We start from the raw sequence: 20,879 nt of genomic DNA, 5'->3' as shown, positions 1-20,879 counted from the left end.
ATAGATTCAATGCTATTCCCATTAAACTACCATTGACATTCTTCATAGAATTAGAAAAAACCATTTTAAAATTCATATGGAACCCAAAACAGCCTGAATAGCTAAGACAATCCTAAGGAAAAAGAGCAAAGCTGGAGGCACCATGCTATCTGACTTCAAACTATACTATAAGTCTACAGTAACAAAAACAGCTTGGTACTGGTACCAAAACAGATATATAGATGAATGGAACAGAACAGAGAACTCAGAAATAAGACCATATACTTACAACCACTTGATCTTCAACAAACCCGACAGAAACAATGAAGAAAGGACTCTCTATTAAATAAATGGTGCTGGGAGAGCTGGCTAGCCATATGCAGAAAATTGAAACTGGACCCCTTCCAGTTAAGACTTAAATGTAAAACCCAAACAATAAAAGCCCCAGAAGAAATTTTGGCAATACCATCCAGGATGTGGGCACAGGCAAAGATTTCATGATGACAACACCAAAAGCAATGGCAACAAAAGCAAAAATTGACAAATGAGATCTAATTAAACTAAAGAGCTTCTGCACAGCAAGAGAAATTATTATCAGGATGAACAGACGACCTACAGAATGTGAGAAATTTCTGCAATCTATCCATCCAACAAAGGTCTAACATCCAGCATCTGTAAGGAACTTAAACAAATTTATAAGAAAAAACAAACAACCCCATTAAAAAGTCAACAAAGGACATGAACAGACACTTCTCAAAAGAAGACATACATCTGGCCAGGAAACAGATGAAAAAATGATCAACAACACTGATCATTGAGAAATGCAAATCAAAACCACAATGAATACTATCTCACGCCAGTCAGAATGGCAATTACAAAAAACTCAAAGAACAACAGATGCTGACAAGGTTGCAGAGAAAAAGGAATACTTTTACACTGTTGGTGAGAGTGTGAATTAGTTCAACTGTTGTGGAAGATAGTGTGGCAATTCCTCAAAGACCTAGAGCCAGAAATACTATTTGACCCAGAAATCCCATGACCAGGTATACGCACAAAGGAATATAAATCATCCTCTTGTAAAGAAACATGCAGGTGTATGTTCATTGCAGCTGATTCACAATAGCAAAGACATGGTCTCAACCCAAATGCCCATCAATAATAGACTAGATTTTAAAAAGTGGTACATATACTTCATGGAATACTATATAGTCATAAAAAATAACAAGATTATGTCCTTTGTAGGGACATGGACAGAGTTGGAAACTATCATCCCAGCAAACTAACACAGGAGCAGAAAACCAAACATTGCATGTTCTTACTTGTAAGTGGGAGCTGAATCATGAGAACACATGGACACAATGCAAGGCGAGCAACACATGTTGGGGCCTGTTGGGGGTGGAACAGGAGAGCATCAGAAAGAATAGCTAATGGATGCTGGGCTTAATACCTAGGTGATGGGATGATCTGTGCAGCAGACCACCATGACACACATTTACCTATGTAACACACATCCTACACATGTAACCCTAACCTTAAAATAAAAGTTAAAGAAAACGAAATATATATAGTGCTGTGCCTGGGGGTTGTCAGTAATTCTTTAAACTATTTTTCTCAAACTGGCAAGTAAGGAAGGTGAGTAAGGAAGTCTTAACTTCTAAATTTTCTGGAGTTTCTGCTACGCCAGTTTCTGCTATGCTTGAAAGCTGCTGGAGATAGCATTATTGGTATATAGATGTATCAGCCTGGGAAATCATCTTGTAATTATCCTCTGCCTCATCTTTGATAAACTTGAAAGTGAGGTGAAGACAAGCCAAAAGGGATCTTTTTTACCTCCTTAAATCTGACATCTTGGGTTCTTCATTTACATTGTCTACTAGCTATCTAAGATTTAAAGATCTATAGGTAATCCTGTTCTGTTCTACATGACCTCTATTAACGTATCCAAATATGAGACAGTTATCCAGGCTCGAATACTATTCAACACGACTTGACTCCAAGGCATAGATAGCTGAATAGTCCTCTTTGGTTCTGACTCATCTAGAGGAGAAAATGTGAGCTCCATGAATATAGGAAGTATGTCTGTTTTTTTATCACTGAATGGTCAACTCCCAGGAACGGTGGCCTGCTTTAGAAAATACACCCACTAAATATTTGTTGAAATGAATACAAACAGGATGAATAAATAAAAAAAAAAGTCTAAGAGGTGCTGAGAAGGAAGGAGAGGACTTGGCTCTAACAAAGTGATACAATAAGCAGGATATCCAGGAGCCCTGACAATCTACTGGACCAGTACTGAACAGATCCTCAGGACTCATGAACAGAGCTAGTTCAAAGCTGCCAGTTCTATTCCTGTTCTTCCCAGACAGAACCTAGCAACACAGAACCAGAGGACTAGCTGGGTATCCTGCCAGCCTCCACCAGCTTCACAGTCCTCCAAATACTGCAGTAATTTCAAGCATTTATGACATACTGAGCCCAACTTCAAAAACAGAATTAGACTCAGTGCCTCTTCATAAAGCCAATCCCAAGAGCTATGAAAATGCCATAATAGTAACTTTAAACCTTAATATCTTGGGACAAATATGTACATGACCACAAAGGTTAAGGGCTCTGCTCCCAATTCCTAAAGGGTGACAGTCTCCTTCACTTCTCATCATCTGTTTTTTTGCCACTATATTGTCAGTGTTGTCACCATGGTGCCTAGCACATTTTTTAGACAGTTCATACAGATCTTTATCAAGTGTGAGTGGTGTGTTCATTTCCCCTCTTAATGCCAGGCTCCCTCTGTGATTGTCTCTGATGGTTGAGATGGGATGGATGCTGTGTGGGATTAATGAGAAGCCACCATCCCCTCTGAAATCCTTTCATTTGCAGGCCCACTTGAACACTAAAACGATCAAACGATTTCAAAGAGGCCAGGACCACTAAAAGCAAGAGTCGATCCAAGGAGCCCATCTAAGAAAGAAGAGCTTTTAAAAATGAACGTTAAGTGCCTATTCTCAAAATTTAAACAGAATGGTGAATCGTAAATGATTCACCTCACGTGAAACTCAGTGTTTATTAACCAAAGAATAAAGATAAAAGGATTAAAAGAAATTTTCCCACCCAGGTTCCCTAAGTTTTTTCATGCAGCTCAAAGACTGTTTTGCTAGTAGTACTTTGATGATGGAGCTACATGCCACACTCAAAAGGCAGCACAGTTATTTCAGGTTGATAAATGGCATGCATGTATTTGTATGTGAGTGCACTGAATCAGTAAAGCAGGCACTATTTTCATACAAGCTCACAAATGGGCTTTAGTGTAAAACTTCCAGCAATCAGTACTACCCCGCAAAACAAAAATATCAGGGACATAAACTTTTGTCCTTCAAAAAAATTTTAAACATTTATGAAATAAGCCATGTCTTATTTATTTCTTGACTTATTACTGCCTGAGAGCTGCTGTCCATCTTCCAGGTTTTTGCACTTAACATTTTGAGAAAAGCCCACTTTATATTTCAGGGTGATTTGACTCTGATTGGCGGGGGGTTGGGTAAAGCATTGTTGGTTTGAAGGTAGGGGAAGCTGCATGCATCTTATCTTATCTTATCTTATCTTATCTTATCTTATCTTATCTTAAGATAGGTCTCCCTTTGTCACCCAGGCTGGAGTGCAGTGGTGAGGTATCAGCTCACTGCAACCTCGGCCTCCTGGAATCAAGTGATTGCCCTGCCTCGGCCTCCCAAATGGCTGGGATTACATGCATCTGCCACCAAGCCCAGCTAATTTTTGTATTTTTAGTAGAGATGGGGTTTCACCATGTTGGCCAGACTGTTCTCAAACTCCTGGCCTCAGGCAATCTGCCCATCTCAACCTCCCAAAATGCTGGGATTACAGGTGTGAGCCACTGTGCCTGGTCAAGGAAGCTGTTATTTTTAAGTCTGCAAGTGGTTTTCTGCTTCTCTGGTGAAGAAGACTTAAATTATACTTTGGAGACAAACTGCTCCTATGATTTGAAAAAAAAAAATCATTTGAATAAACTTTTGGTTTTGTGAAAAATCTTGGATAAAGCAGAGATCTTATTCTAGAGCAGAGATTGCCACAGAGCTGCTGGCTGGTTGTTGTGAAGAACGAGCATAGTTTAGTGGCTATACACTCAGATGGTGGGGATATAATGCCCAAGTTCAAATCCTGGATTCTTCCATTTACTAGCTGTGTGATTTTGTTACAATCTACTAATCCCTTTGTGCATCACTTTTCTCATCCTTAAAACTGGAGAACAGTCTTATTTATAGGACTATCTAAGTACTATATAAGTTGTGTTATAAGAAACATGGAAGAGAATCTACAAATTATCAATTTATATATATACACTAGATTGTTATTCTCTGTTGGCCAAGTTTCATCTCCAGATTATTTCCTTTTAGGAAAGAAGGAGAAACAAGCTCAAAGCAAAGTAGGTGAAGACACAGTGGCAATGATCAGCAGTTCCGGCTTAAGGACAGAGTCATAGGTAATAGCCTATGGATAAGGCTTCATTCAAACAGCTACCGTGTTTGAGCTGCATTTAGATTTTCTCAATTATAATCACTTTAATTAGTATCAAATATCAACAAAATCTTTTCAACTTTGCAACCTCATCTCACCTCTCCTTGTGAGAGGTAAGAAGGAAAACTCCCTTTTGAAGAAGGAAGGAAGACCCCAGAGCCAGACAGTAGGCAGAGGGGTCAGAAACAAGAAGAAAGATCTGAGGAGTGGGGACAGATGTCCTGGGAATTTCCAGGGAGCAGTGGATTAAAGATCATAGCGAAAGGCTTGATTTCTTGCAAATAAGCAGCATGGGGACTTGCACCCTAAGTATCTGGGCATACCGTGCAAGCATAGTCTTATTCTGTGGTCATGTGTAGATATTTACCTTTTGGGCTGCCTGTTCCCACGTCCACCATTCAAGAGATTTCTATGAGCCTCAAGCCGAAATACTTGCCTTCTCTATTTTTAAAATTTAGTGAGTTCTCTACTCCTGAACTCTAATGCCAAACTGGTGTGACTTTTGCCGGTTTAACTGCCCTTATCTTTAACTCTTAATCTGATAATACAAAGAAGCAAGACAGGAAAGATTCATTCTGGGAGAGGCAGCAGCCAAATACAAAACCCTAGGAGCCTGGCTGTGGTGCTGTTCGCAACAAAATCTTCAGCAATTGGTTCTAGGGTGTGATTTTGGCTATGGTCGTGCATGCCCAGGCCCCCTGCTTTCCTGCCTTTTCCCCAGCCTGGCTCTTTGGACTTCCTGTCCTTTTTGAGCCCTAGGAAATGTCCTTCAACAAAGCCTTATCAATGACAGAAAATATCTGCAAATTCTTTTTTTTTTTTCTTTTTTTTTTTTTCTTTTTTTTTTAAATTTTTTATTGGATTATAGGTTTTGGGGTACATGAGCAGAGCATGCAAGACAGTTGCGTAGGTACACACATGGCAGTGTGCTTTGCTTTTCTTCTCCCCTTCACCCACATTTGGCATTTCTCCCCAGGCTATCCCTCCCCACCTCCCCCTCCCACTGGCCCTCCCCTTTTCCCCCCCAATAGACCCCAGTGTTTAGTACTCCCCTTTCTGTGTCCATGTGTTCTCATTTTTCATCACCCACCTATGAGTGAGAATGTGCGGTGTTTCATTATCTGCAAATTCTATACCTAACAGGGAGCTAATATATAAAACATATATGGAACTCGAAAAACTCAAGAGCACAAAAACAACCAATTTAAAAATGGACAAAGAGGCTGGGTGCAGTGGCTCACATCTATAATCCCAGCCCTTTGGAAGGCCAAGGTGGGCAGGTCACTGGAGCCAGGAATTCAAGACCAGCCTAGGCAATATGGTGAAACCCCGTCTCTACAAAAAATATAAAAAAATGGGACAACTACAAACCACAGCTCAAGGAAATAAGAGAGGACACAAACAGATGGAAAAACATTCCATGCTCATGGTTAGGAAGAATCAACATTGTGAAAATGGCCATACTGCCCAAAGTAATTTATAGATTCAATGTTATCCCCATCAAGCTACCTATGACCCTCTTCACAAAACTGGAAAAAATCATCTTAAACTTCATATGGAACCAAAAGAGAGCCCACATAGCCATGTCAATTTTAAGCAAAAAGAACAAAGCCGGAGGCATCACACTACCTGACTTCAAACTATACTACAAGGCTATGGTAATCAAAACAGCATGGTACTGGTACCAAAAGAGAGATATAGACCAATGGAACAGAACAGAGGCCTCGGAGGCAATGTCACACATCTACAACCATCTGATCTTTGACAAATCTGACACAAACAAGCAACGGGGAAAGGATTCCCTATTTAATAAATGGTGTTGGGAAAACTGGCTAGCCATGTGCAGAAAGCAGAAACTGGACCCCTTCCTGACACTTTACACAAAAATTAACTCCAGATGGATTAAAGATTTAAACTTAAGACCTAACACCATAAAAACTCGAGAAGAAAACCTATGCAAAACCATTCAGGACATAGGCATAAGTAAAGACTTCATGACTAAAACAACAAAAGCATTGACAACAAAAGCCAAAATAGACAAATGGGATCTATTTAACTCCAGAGCTTCTGCACAGCAAAAAAAGCAGTCATTAGAGTGAATGGGCAACCAAAAGAATGGGAAAAAATTTTTGCCATCTACCCATCTGACAAAGGACTAATATCCAGAATCTACAAAGAACTAAAACAGATTTACAAGAAAAAAAACCCATTCAAAAGTGGGCAAAGAATATGAACAAATACTTTTCAAAAGAAGGCATATATGAGGCCAAAAAACATGAAAAAATTATCATCACTGGTCATTAGAGAAATGCAAATCAAAACTATATTGAGATACCATCTCACACCAGTTAGAATGGCGATCATTAAAAGATCTGGAGACAACAGATGCTGGAGAGGATGTGGAGAAATAAGAACACTTTTACACTGTTGGTGGGAGTATAAATTTGTTCAACCATTGTGGAAGACAGTGTAGTGATTCTTTAAGGACATAGGAATAGAAATTCCATTTGACCCAGCAATCCCATTACTGGATATATATCCAAAGGACTATAAATCATTCTATTATAAAGACACATGCACATGTATGTTCACTATGGCACTATTTACAACAGCAAAGACCTGGAACCAACCCAAATGCCCATCGATGATAGACTGGACAGGGAAAATGTGGCACATATACACCATGGAATACTATGCAGCCATAAAAAACGATGAGTTCATGTCCTTTGTAGGGACATGGATGAATCTGGAAACCATCATTCTCAGCAAAGTGACAAGAACAGAAAATCAAACACCACATGTTCTCACTCATAGGTGGGTGTTGAACAATGAGAGCACATGGACACAATGAGGGGAGCATCACACACTGGGGTCTGTTGTGGGGGAATAGGGGAGGGACAGTGGCGGGTAGGGAGGTTGGGGAGGGATAACATGGGGAGAAATGCCAGATATAGGTGAAGGGAGAAGGGGGGAATGGAGGCAGCAAACCACATTGCCATGTAGGTACCTATGCAACAATCCTGCATGTTCTGCACATGTACCCCAGAACCTAAAGTGCAATAAAAAAAAATATCAATTATTGTTTTAACATCAAGTATTGTGTGTGTGTGTGTGTGTGTGTGTGTGTGTATAAAATACTTGATGTTAAAAAAATACAAAAAATTCTGGGCATGGTGGAGCTTGCAGGTAGTCCCAGCTACTCAGGAGGATCATCTGTAACCAGATGGTCATGGCCACAGTGAGCCATGATCATACCACTGTACTCCAGCCTGGGTGACAGAGTGAGATCCTGTCTCAAAAAAAATTAATTAAAAATAAAAATACAATAAAATGGGCAAAGAGAGGAGGCTGGCAAGATGGCTCAATAAGAACAGCTCCAGTCTGTACCTCCCAGAGAGACCAACACAGAAGGTGATTTCTGCATTTCCAACTGAGGTACCCAGTTCATCTCACTGAGATGGGCTAGACAGTAGGTGCAGCCCACAAAAGGCAAGCCAAAGCCAGGTGGGATGTTGCCTCCCCAGGGAAGTGCAAGGGGTTGTGGAACTCCCTACCCTAGCCAAGAGAAGTCATGAGGGACCATACCATAAGGAATGATGCTATCCATCCCCAACACTACACTTTACCCAGGGTCTCTGCAACCCACAGACCAGGAGATTCCCTCGGGTGCCTGGGTTTCAAGCACAAAAGTGGGCAGCCATTTGGACAGACATTAAGCTAGCTGCAGGAGTTTATTTATTTATTTATTTATTTATTTATTTATTTATTTATTTTCATACCCTAGTGGTGCCTGAGACATAAGTAAAGCAGAAACGTTCACTCCCCCTGGAAAGGGGGCTGAATCCAGGGAGTCAAGTGGTCTTGCTCAGCCGATCCCACCAGCATGGAGCCCAGCAAGCTAAGATCCACTGGCTTGAAATTCTCGCTGCCAGCACAACAGTTTCAAGTTGGCCTGGGACCCTCAAGCTTAGTGGGAGGAGGGGCATCTGCCATTACTGACGCTTGAGTAAGTGGTTTTCCCCTCACAGTGTAAACAAAGCCATAGGGAAGTTCAACTGGGTGGAGCCTACCTCAGCTCAGCAAAGCCAATATAACCAGACTGCCTCTCTAGATTCCTCCTCTCTGGGAAGGACATCTCTAAAAGAAAGGCAGCAGCCCCAGTCAGGGCTTTTAGATAAAACTCCCATCTCCCGGGGCCACAGCATCTGGAGGAAGGGGCAGCTGTGGGCGCCTTCGGCAAACTTAAATGTTTCTGCATGCAAGCTTCAAGACAGCAGTAAATCTCCCAGCACAGTGCTTGAGCTCTGCCAAGGGACAGACTGCCTCCTCAAGTGGGTCTGTGACCCCCATGCCTCCTGAAGGGGAGACACCTCCCAGCAGGGGTCAACAGACATCTCATACAGAAGAGTTCAGGCTGGCATCTAGAGGTGACCCTCTGGGACGAAGCTTCCAGAGGAAGGAACCGGCAGCAATACTTGCTGTTCTGCAGCCTCCGCTGGTGATACACAGGAAAACAGGGTCTGGAGTGAATCTCCAGCAAAGTCTAGCAGACCTGCAGCAGAGAGGCCTATTAGAAGGAAAACTAACGAATAGAAAGGAATAGCATCAACATCAATAAAAAGGACCCCTAGGCAAAAACTCATCTGAAGATCACCAACATCAAAGACCAAGGTACATAAATCCAAGGAAAAATCAATGCAAAAAAAGCCTAAAATTCAAAAAACCAGAATGCCTCTTCTCCTCCAAAGGATCACAACTCCTCACCAGCAAGAGAACATAATTAGATGGAGAATGAATATGACAAATTGACAGAAGTTGGCTTTGGAAGGTGGATAATAGCAAACTCCTCCAAGCTAAAGAAGCATGATCTAACCCAACACAAGGAAGCTAAGAACACTGAAAAAAAGTTTAGAGGAATTGCTAACTAGAATAAACTTTTAGAGAAAAACATAAATGACCTGATGGAGCTGAAAAACACAACATGAGAACTTTGGGAATTATACACAAGTATCAATAGCCAAATCAATCAAGCAGAAAAAAGGATATCAGAGATTGAAGATAAACTTAATGAAATAAAGCATGAGGGCAAGATGAGAGAATAAAGAATGAAAAGGAACAAAGCCTCCAAGAAGTATGGGACTACATGAAAAGACCAAACCTACATTTGATCAGTGTATCTGAAAGTGACAGGGAGAATGGAACCAACTTGGAAAACAAACTAGTATATTATCCAGGGGAACTTCTCCAACCTCACAAGACAGGCCAACCTTCAAATTCAGGAAATACAGAGAACACCAGAAAGATACTTCTCAATAAGAGCAACCCCAAGACACATAATTGTCAGATTCACTAAGGTTGAAATGCAGAAAGAAATGCTAAGGGCAACCAAAGAGAACGGTCGGGTTACCCACAAAAGGAAACCCATCAGCCTAAGAGTAGATCTCTCAGCAGAAACCCTACAAACCAGAAGAGAGTGGGGGACAATATTCAACATTCTTAAAAAATTTTCAACCCAGAATTTGATACTCAGCCAACTAAACTTCATAAGTGACAGAGAAATAAAATCCTTTAAAGACAAGCAAATGCTGAGAGATTTTGTCACTACCAGGTCTGCCTTATAAGAGCTCCTGAAGGAAACACTATATATGGAAAGGAACAACCATTACCAGCCACTGCAAAACATACCAAATTGTAAAGAGCATTGACACTATGAAGAAATTACATCAACTGATAGGCAAAATAACCAGCTAACATCATAATGACAGGATCAAATTCATACATAACAACATTAACCTTAAATATAAATGGGCTAAATGCCCCAAATAAAAGACACAGCCTGGCAAATTAGATAGAATCAGGACCTATCAGTGTGCTGTATCCAGGAGACCCATCTCATGTGCAAAGATACACATAGGCTCCAAACAAAAGGATGGAAGAATATTTACCAAGCAAATCGAAAGCAAAAAGGAAGCAGGGTTTGCAATACTAGTCTCTGATAAAAGAGACTTTAAACCAACAAAGATCAAAAAAGACAAAGAAGGTAAAGGGATCAATGCAACAAGAAGAGCTAACTATCCTAAATATATATATACACCCAATACAGGAGAACCCAGATTCATAAAGCAAGTTCTTAGAGACCTACAAAGAGACTTAGACTCACACACAATAATAGTGGGAGACTTTAACACCCCACTGTCAATATTAGACATATCAACAAGACAGAAAATTAACAAGGATATTCAGGACATGAACTCAGCTTTAGAACAAGCAGATCTTATATACATCTACAAAACCCTCCACCCCAAATCAACAGAATATACATTCTTCTCAGCACCGCTTAACACTTATTCTAAAATCAATCACATAATTGGAAGTAAAAAACTCCTCTGCAAATGCAAAAGAGTGGAAATCATAACAAATAGTCTTTCAGACCACAGTGCAATCAAATGAGAACTCAGAATTAAGAAACTCACTCAAAACAGCAAAACTACATGGAAATTGAACAACCTGCTCCTGAATGATTACTGGGGGTAAATAATGAAATTAAGACAGAAATAAACAAGTTATTTGAAAACAATGAGAACAAAGACACAATATACCAGAATCTCTGAGATTCAGCTAAAACAGTGTTTAGAGCGAATTTTATAGAACTAAATGCCCACGGGAAAAAGTGGAAAAGTGCTAAAATCGACACCCTAGCATCATGATTAAAAGAGAAGCAGAACAAATGAATTCAAAACTAGCAGAGGACAAGAAATAACTAAGAGTAGAGCAAAACTGAAGATGATGGAGACACAAAAAACCTTCAAAAAAAAAATCAGTGAATCCAGGAGCTGTTTTATTTTAAAAAAAAAATATCAACAAAATAGATTGCTAGCCAGAATAATAAAGAAGAAAAGAGAGAAGAATGAATTTTTGATTTCTATTTTATCAATAGAAAATGATAAAAGGAATATAACCACTGAGCCCACAGATAGACAAACTACTATCAGAGAATACTGTAAACAACTCTATGTACATAAACTAGAAAATCTAGAAGAAATGGATAAATTCCTAGACACATATACCCTCCTAAGGCTAAAGTAAGAAAAAGTTGTATCCCTGAATAGGCCAATAACAAGTTCTAAAATTTAGGCAGTAATTAATAGCCTACTAACCAAAAAAAAAGCCCATGTCCAGACAGATTCACAACCAAATTCTATAAGAGGTACAAAGACAAGCTGTACCTTCTGAATTATTCCAAATAGAAGAATAGGGACTCCTCCATAACTCATTTTATGAGGCCAGCATCATCCTGTTACCAAAACCTGGCAGAAAAACAAGAAAAAAAGAAAATTTCAGGCAAATATACCTACAAAAATCCTCGATAAAATACTGGCAAACCGAATCCAGCAGCACATCAAAAAGCTTATACGCCATGATCAAATTGGCTTCATCCCTGGAATGCAAGGCTGGTTCGACATACACAAATAGTAAACATAATCCATCACATAAACATAACCAATGACAAAAACTACATGATTATCTCAATAGGTGCAGAAAAGGCCTTCAATGAAATTAAACACCCCTCCATAGTAAAAACACTCAATAAACTAGGTATTGATGAAACATATCTCAAAATAAGAGATATTTATGACAAACCCACAGCCAATATCATACTGAATGGGCAAAAGCTGGAAGCATTCCCTTTGAAAACTGGCACAAGACAAGAATGTTCTCTCTTGCCACTCCTATTCAACACAGTATTGAAAGTTCTGGCCAGGGCAATCAGGCAAGAGAAAGAAAGAAAGGGCATTTAAATAAGAAGAGAGGAAGTCAAATTGTCTCTGTTCACAGATGGCATGATTGTATATTTAGAAAACCCCATCCTCTCAGCCCCAAAACTCCTTAAGCTGATAAGCAACTTCAGCAAATTCTCAGGATACAAAATCAGTATGCAAAAGTCACAAGCATTCCTATACACCAGTAATAGACAAACCGAGAGCCAAATCATGAGTGAACTCCCATTCACAATTGCTCCAAGGAGAATGAAATACCTAGGTATACAACTTACAAGGGATGTAAAGGATCTCTTCAAGGACAACTACAAACCACTGCTCAAGGATACAAGAGAGGATACGAACAAAAAAATTCCATTTGACCCAGCAATCCCATTTCTGGGTATATATATCCGAAGGATTATAAATCATTCTAATATAAAGACATATGCACATGAATGTTCATTGCAGCACTGTTTACAATAGCAAAGACCTGGAACCAACTCAAATGCCCATCGATGATAGACTGGACAGGAAAAATGTGGCACATATATACCATGGAATATTATACAGCCATCAAAAGTGACGAGTTTGTGTCCTTTGTAGGGACATGGATGAACCTGGAGACCATCATTCTCAGCAAACTGACACAAGAACAGAAAATGAAAATACCACATGTTCCCACTCACAGGCGAGTGTTAAACAATGAGAACACATGGACACAGGCAGGGGAGCACTATACACTGGGGTCTGTTGGGGGGAACAGGGAAGGGACAGCAGAGGGTGGGGAGTTGGGGAGAGATAGCATGAAGAGAAATGCCAGATATAGGTGAAGGGGAGGAAGGCAGCAAATCGCACTGCCATGTGTGTACCTATGCAACTATCTGGCATGTTCTTCACATGTACCCCAAAACCTAAAATGCAATTTAAAAAAAAATTTCATGTTCATGGTTAGGAAGAATCAATATCATGAAAGTGGCCATACTGCCCAAAGTAATTTATAGAGTCAATGCTATTCCCATCAAGCTACCACTGGCTTTCTTCACAGAATTAGAAAAAAAACTAAATTTCATATGGAAGCAAAAAAAGGGCCCCTATAGTCAAGCCAATCCTAAACAAAAAGAACAAAGCCAGAGGCATCACGCTCCCTAACTTCAAACTATACTACAAGACTACAGTAACCAAAACAGCATGGTACTGGTACCAAAACAGATATATAGATCAATGGAGCAGAACAAAATCTTCAGAAATAATACATCTACAACCATCTAATATTTGACAAACCTGGCAAAAACAAGCAATGAAAAAAGGATTCCCTATTTAACAAATGGTGTTGGGAAAACTGGTTAGCTGTACGCAGAAAACTAAACCTGGACCCCTTCCTTACACATTACACAAAAATTTACTCAAGATGGATTAAAGACTTAAACATAAGGCCTAAAACCACAAAAAACCTGGAAGAAAAACTAGACAATACCATTCAGGACATCGCCATGGGCAAAGACTTCATGACTAAAACACAAAAAGTAATGACAATAAAAGCCAAATTTGACAAATGGGATCTAATTAAAGAGCTGTACAGAAAAAGAAACTATCATCAGAGTGAACAGGTAATCTACAGAATGGGAGAAAATTTTTGCAATCTATCCATCTGACAAAGGGCTAATATCCAGAATCTACAAGGAACTTAAGCAAATTTACAAGAAAAAACAACCCTATCAAAAAGTGGCAAAGGATATGAACAGACACTTCTCAAAAGAAGACATTTATGCAGGCAACAAACATGGAAAAAAGCTCATCATCACTGGTCATTAGAGAAATGCAAATCAAAACCACACTGAGATACCATCTCATGCCAGTTAGAACGGCAACCATTAAAAAGTCAGGAAACAACAGATGCTGGAGAAGATGTGGAGAAATAGGAACAATTTTACACTGTTGGTGGAAGTTTAAATTAGTTCAACTATTGTGCAAGACAGTGTGGTGATTTCTCAAGGATCTAGAACCAGAAATACCATTTGACCCAGCAATCCCATTACTGCGTATATACCCAAAAAACTATAAATCATTCTACTATAAAGACATGCACGTGTATGTTTATTGCAGCACTACTCACAATCGCAAATACTTGGAACAAAGTCAAATGCCCATCAATGATAGACTGGATAAAGAAAATGTGGCACATACCCACCATGGAATACTATGCTGTCATAAAAAAGAATGAGTTCATGTCCTTTGCAGGGACATGAAGCTGGAAACCATCATTCTCAGCAAACTAACACGCAAACAGAAAACCAAGCACTGCATGTTCTCACTCGTAAGTGAGAATTGAACAATGAGAACCCATGGGCACAGGGAAAGAAACATCACACACTGGGGCCTGTTTGGGAGGGTGGGGGTAAAAGAGAGAGATAGCATTTGGAGAAATAACTAATGTAGATGATGGGCTGATGAGTGCAGCCATCCACTTTGGCACATGTATACCTATGTAACAAACCTGCATGTTCTTCACATGTATCCCAAAACTTGAAGCATAATTTTTTAAATGGGTAAAGAAACACCATTCACAGGAGAATCACCCTGGATTCCACTCCCACCAAGCAAGTGGATGGGGTGTAACACGCTTAGCATCTGGTGCACCAGCATGAGAGGCCAAGAGGCCAAGAGGGTAGGCTTCTCAAGCTGTCCACCCATGTCCCCACATCAGGAGGCTCTGTGTCCATGCCCACTACAGCCCTCCCCTCTGCTCTCTTTTTCTCCATAGCACTTGTCACCATTTACTATATTACACACTTTATGTATATTTAGGTTAGTATCTTTCTGCACATACTCAAAGGCAGGTACTATGAGAGCAGGAAATTTGTCTCATTCAGTCCTAAATCTCCAGCACCTGGAAAGATATCTGCACTTGGTCAGCCCTCAACAAATATGTGTTGCTTAAAGAAATGAATAAAACAATGGGCAAATAATGTGAAGATATTTCTCAAAAGAAGATATTCAGATGGCCAAGATATATGAAAAAAATGATCATCTCTAATTATGTAAATTAAAACCACTGTGAGATATCACCTCACACCTGGCAGAATGGCTGTTATCAAAAAGATGAAAGATAAGTGTTGGCAAGGATGTGGAGAAAAGAGAACCCTTACATACTGTTGGTGAGAGTGTAAATTAATACAGTCACTAAGTATAGCCACTTGAGGAAAACAGTGTGGCATTGCTACAAGAAGGTGAAAATCTACCATATTATCCAGCCATCCTACTACTAAGTATATAGTCGCAAGAAATGAAACCAATATGTTGAAGAAACATCTGTGCCCCCACATTCATTGCAGCATTATTCACAATAGCCAGAACATGGACTCAAACTGTCCATCGATGGATGAAAGGATAAAGAAAATGTGGTATATATACACAGTGGAATACTATGCAGCCCTTAAAAAGAAGGAAGTCCTGTCATTGGCAACAACATGGATAAACCAGGAGGATATTATGCTAAGTGGAATAAGCTGTGCACAGAAAGACAAGGCTCAAACTTATATGTGGACTCTGAAAATAGTCAAACTCCTAGAAGGAGAGAGTAGAATGGTGATTATGAAGCTCCTGAGGAGTGGGGTACTAGAGATGTTGGTCAAAGGATACAAAATTTCAGTTAAGTGAGAGAAATAAGTTCAAGAGATTGTTGTACAACGTGGTCACTATGGTTAATAGCAATGTACTATATATTTGAAATTGCTAAGAGAGTAGATTTTAAGTGTTCTCACTATACACAAAAAAAATGGTATGTGAGGAAATGTATATGTTACATAGCATGATTTAGACATTCCACAATGTATACATATATCAATACATCATGTTGTACGCTGTAACACAATTCTTGTCAGTTAAAAATAATTATTTTGGCTGGGCACAGTGGCTCATGCTTGTAATCCCAGCACTTTGGGAGCCCAAGGTGAGCAGATCAGTTGAGCCCAGGGAATGCCAGCCTGGGAACATGGTGAAACCCCGTCTCTACAAAATACAAAAATTAGCTGGACATCATGGAACAAGCCTGTATCCAGCTACTCCGGAGCCTGAGACAAGGATGTCAGTTAAGCCTGGAGGTTGAGGTTGTAGTGAGCCAAGATCATATCACCGCACCCCAGCATGAGAGAGTGAGACCTTGTCTCAAAAAAAAAAAAGTGTTATTTAAATGTCCTTATCTACCTAAGTTAACACAAGTGGTTTCTATTGTTTAAAACCACAAATCTTATACTTAAAACATGATCTTCCTCACAAGCAGAAAAATAAAATACCAATAATGGAATATTTTGAAAGGGGCGATTTAAATTTGGTACAAAACTACAGCCTTGGACCACAGAATTCTCCCACCAATTGAACTGTGAAGTCATAAATATTTCTTCAGGCTGAAAAATTTGTATCTGATTTTTACCTGCCCTTAGTAGGGTCATTGTGATGACAACTCTGATTGGAAAGTCATTATCCAAGAAAAGTGTTGTAAATTTCATCAAATCTGCAAATATGTACAAATTCCTATTAGCCTGGTCACCACCTGACTAGCCAGATCCAGCCAAGTGATGTCCTGTGAGCACCAGGACCCAGGGCTGGGGCAGCCCTCCTGCCACTACTATGCCTCCCAACCATCCAGCTCAGCATGGACATGGTTACCCTGTCATTTCTGGTCTATGCCAAAATGTTGCTGCGGTGAAATTTTTTTTTAAGTGATATAAAGCTGACTTTATTCTGTTTAAAGAATTGGCCTTTGTTAAAATAATTATGTCTTGCACTAACTTTTAACTCCAGAAATCTTCCAGTTCTTTATGAAATAATGATGAAGATGGTAATTTGAAAAAAATTTTAATATCATTACTTGGCAAAGTACAAAATATGTTTGCATTTGTTATTAGTTCAAGAAATCCAGAAGATTTGGAGCCGTTGATTTAGGGAGTGCTCCACTACTCTGGCTGCTCTGTTTCCTTCCATTATTCACACTCCCACTGATTTCTCCAATGATTAGCACACTCAAGGAGGGAAAGTTTTATTCAACACAGCCCTGTTAGTAGAATAAGGCAAAGACGACAGAGGCATTGGCCACAGAGAATCAGAGATCTCAAAAGGAGCGGAGAAGGTGTTAATAATGAACAGAAATGGACCCTAGCTCTTCTTCAGAGAAATCATTGCAGAGCAGTCTCTGCCCAGTGGCATATCGTATAATTGGGATTCCAAAAAACACACACATTTTCATTTCTAACAAGATTTTAAAATTTCTCTTCATTTCATTGGCAGATACACCCAAGGAAAAAGCATGCAGTTCAGGTACTGTATTAGTCTGTTTTCACACTACTGTGAAGAGTATGACCTAAGACTAGGTAATTTATAAAAGAAAGCGGTTTAATTGACTCACAGTTCCGCATTGCTGGGAAAGCCTTGGGAAACTTACCAACCAGGGCAGAAGAGGAAGCAGACACCTTCTTCACAAGGCAGCATGAGAAAGTGAGTAAAGGAGAAACTGCCAAACACTTTTAAAACCATCAGCCCTCGTGAGAACTCCCTCACTATCACGAGAGCAGCATGGAGGAAACCGCCCACATGATCCAATCACCTTCCACCCTCAATGTGTGGGAATTATAATTCAAAATGAGATTTGGGTGTGGACACAGGTTCAAACCATATGACATTCCTCTTAGCTCTACCTCTAATGTACCTAAGTGGCTACATGTGATGGAACTAAACTCATCTCATCAAGAGTTCCTTCCTGCAGATGCTAACCAGGTCCTGCTGCCTTCTTATTCTCCCAGTAAATGCCTACTGCTTTCAAGATGTTTATAGAATCGTTCTTGTCCTCATAAATACAAGTACATACATAGAAATTTTTGCCTAATTTTTTCACATATTCATTCAACATTAATTGAGCACCTACTATGTGTCAGGCACTGTGGTGAAGGAAGCATGGAGGACACAAAGACTCTGCCCACCAAGGCTAAGATACATTAAAGGCTAATATGATCTCCTTTAGCTGGTCTACTTAGAATCCTACTAATGTATTGTCAGTTTTAATAATTTAAAAATGTAAATACTCATCATTTATCACTTCTTGAAAAATACCAGAATCTATTCAATATACATCTTAAATACACTGGCCAAAGTTTGAAGACCCTAGAGAAACTTGTAGAAATGGTAAGTGGAAATATTATTTAATCTGCGGCGCTAAAGACACCACCTTTTTCCATCTTAGATAATAATCATGGGAGAAGCCTGAGGAGAGAGTTGGCAAAGGTACGGAACTTGAGGAAGTGAAAATATGGTTGGATCATTAGGATTTGCAACTGTCATCAGGGGAGCAGAAAACAGAGGGAAAAGCAGTGGTCAGAGAGGGGAATAGAAACACAAAGGATGTCTGCTCTTCCGTAAACCCTACATTTGAGCCACGGAGAGAAAGGAGACATATTCTGTCATGCCGCAGAGGATAGAATGAGAAAAAACAAGAACAAACATGAGTGCTTTGTTTAAACAATTACCAAAGGAGTGCTTTTGGAAGCACAGCCTCTGCCTCCCATTACTGAGGCTAGATGAAACCCGGCAGTCATGTTGCCAGAGGGTCTCCTTCTCTGGTCATGCTGAGACGGTAGACAGCATGACCTATGCGTTGGTGATAAAAACACTAGCACAGATAAAAACACTGAGCAGTTAAACCAACTAATTTTGCACATAGAACCTCAGTATGGAGTTTTCACAGTTATGAATAAAGAACCAGCTTTTGATATATCACCACCAAACAGTGAATCTCTCCAAGGGCTCTGCCTAACGGAGCATTTCTATCCAAAGGGAGCGCAGGCCTGGGATCATTTATTACAATGTCATCTCTTTTATGAAATAAATATTCTTCAATATTCCTTTAATCACAAGAGACCTTCTTAGCACGAACACTTCAGTTATGTGAATGTTCACTAGAGCCAGCCAGGGGCCTGAGCAAGAAATTTAATTTTGCTCACCGGTTACTCTATTCATTATTCCCCCCTTCACATCATTTAAGCTCCTTACCAAATTAGAAGACATTCTGTAACAGGGTTAGTTTCTACATGGCTGCCTCTGACAGTTACAATGAATAAAAACAGAAGCTTTTTCAAAGGCCTACTAGGTCCCAAGGAGCTTCGCAGGGCCTCAGGGAAAATTAAATAAAGAGTAAAGCCAACATACATTCCCTGGGTTGTAGAATGAGGCATGAGGTGCCAGTGGGTAAAAGGTACATAAAATGGATCAAGCAAAACTTTCAGCGCATCAGCCTCTCCATTATCCAGTGTAGCTTCTCACTTTACAAACCGCACTCACTCTACTGTCTTATAAAATTCTCAGAACAAAGCTATGAGTTGTCAAGGCAGGTTTTGTTTTGTTTTTTGTTTTTTGTTTTTGAGATGCAGTTTCACTCTTACTGCCCAGGCTGAAGTGTAGTGGTGGGATCTCGGCTCATTGCAACCTCTGCCTCCAGGTTCAAGTCATTCTCTTGACTCAGCCTCTGGAGTAGCTGGGGAGTAGCTGGGATTATACGCACACACCACCACGCCCAGCTAATTTTTTGTATTTTTAGTAGAGACAGAGTTTCACCATGTTGGCCAGGCTGGTCTCAAACTCCTGACCTCAGGTGATCCACCCACCTCAGTCTCCCAAAGTGCTGGTATTACAGGCATGAGCCACCATGCCTGGCCAAGGCAGGTATTATTATCTCCATTCTGAGTGAGACACTCAGAGGCTAGTGAACCTAAGGTCACAGAACTAGTAACACTTCAAACCCAGTTTATGGATTTTCCTACTAATCTTAAGTAATGAGCCAGATTTGCATTTCTTTAAACACCAGAATTTATGCATCTGAATGATTATTAAATCTCCTTCCCAATGGTCACATGTTGATACATAGTGATCACAGGCTGGTCCAATGTTCATTCATCACGCAGAGTTGTGGTACATGTACCACTGCCCCAGGGACAACTATGTGTGCTGAATGAACAAACTTGCATTTGTGGAAGCCAGTGGCTCTTCCAAATCCATAGATGGTCTTTGAATTTTTTTAGGGGTTGCAAATCTTTGTCCTCAATAGTTGAGATCTCTGTAGCTGGGCAATTTTTCTGTTTCATTTACTTTAAATCACAGATTTGTTCATTCAGCAAAATACGATTAAGCACTTTTTATCTTAGTCAGCTGGGCGCTCTCTCCCACGCAGCAGCCTCCAGGTCAGTGGGGAGCTGGCTACCTCACATCACTGGGTCCTCAGCTGAAACAGCTCATCTCTGCTCCATGGGGTCTCTCATCATCCAGGAGGCTTGTCTGGGCTTCTTCACATGGCAGTCTCAGGGTATAAAGAGCAGCACGAGAGGACAAGCCATAAAGCACAAACATTACAAATCTCTAATTGAATTATATTTGTTGTTTTCCCAGCAGCCAAACAAGTCATGCCCAAGCCCAGAATCAGTTCAGAGGGTGACCACCCAAGAAGACAGCCAGGGAGGTGTGGACAAACAGGCAACCACAAGTGCAAAAATCAGTTCTCCTGGGGATTCAAGGACGAACATGCTGACAATGTCCCTGCCCTCTTGAAACTAGTTTCTTCACATCCTTCATCAG

This window comes from Callithrix jacchus, chromosome 9 (genome assembly GCF_049354715.1).
Source record: "Callithrix jacchus isolate 240 chromosome 9, calJac240_pri, whole genome shotgun sequence".
Classification (NCBI taxonomy): Eukaryota; Metazoa; Chordata; class Mammalia; order Primates; family Cebidae; genus Callithrix; species Callithrix jacchus.
Note: the sequence above shows the minus strand (reverse complement) of the source record.